At 48.5% G+C, this 683-nt stretch overlaps 1 protein-coding gene across 2 annotated transcripts in view; it reads left to right on the forward strand.

Annotated features, from left to right (window-relative positions):
- LOC116396199 (nuclear receptor coactivator 2-like) overlaps positions 1–683 on the forward strand; it is a 37,736-nt gene that overhangs the window by 1,808 nt on the left and 35,245 nt on the right. The window lies entirely within an intron of this gene.

Consider the following 683-nt stretch of genomic DNA (forward strand, 5'->3'; position numbering starts at 1 on the left):
CATCGTCCTCCCTCTCCCTCCTCTCTCTCTCTTTTCTCTCGTCTCTCCATCGTCCTCCCTCTCCATCTTCTCTCTCTCTTTTCTCCCGTCTCTCCATCGTCCTCCCTCGTCTCTCTTTTTTCTCCCGTCTCTCCATCGTCCTCCCTCTCCCTCGTCTCTCTCTCTCTTTTCTCCCGTCTCTCCATCGTCCTCCCTCTCCCCGGTCTCTCCATCGTCCTCCCTCTCCATCCTCTCTCTCTCTTTTCTCTCGTCTCTCCATCGTCCTCCCTCCCTTTTGTCCCTGCGGTCAGCCAGTTGGTGTCCACGTGTTTGTGTCTGAAAACAACAGCTGAATAAGCACACACAGATAACACACAAGTCACACAGCTGTCTGCTCCACTTCAGAGTTTTTAACTAATTCGGTGGATGCGACACAAAATGCATTGATACCAAACAAGAGTCGTATAGAAGTCGCATAACGACAGAAGCCAAAGCAGCAGAAACATTGAAATCACTACGACTTAATACATAATAGATGAAAGGAATCACCAGCTTTCTTTTGTGCAGCAGAAAGGTCATCGTGTGTGAAACTAGAATGAAAACGTTCAGAGAACACACTCACACATAGAGGAAATCGTGTGTGTGTGTGTGTGTGTGTGTGTGTGTGTGTGTGTGTGTGTGTGTGTGTGTGTGTGTGTGTGTGT

Source organism: Anarrhichthys ocellatus, unplaced genomic scaffold, assembly GCF_004355925.1.
Source record: "Anarrhichthys ocellatus isolate YVR2014 unplaced genomic scaffold, GSC_Weel_1.0 scaffold54, whole genome shotgun sequence".
Classification (NCBI taxonomy): Eukaryota; Metazoa; Chordata; class Actinopteri; order Perciformes; family Anarhichadidae; genus Anarrhichthys; species Anarrhichthys ocellatus.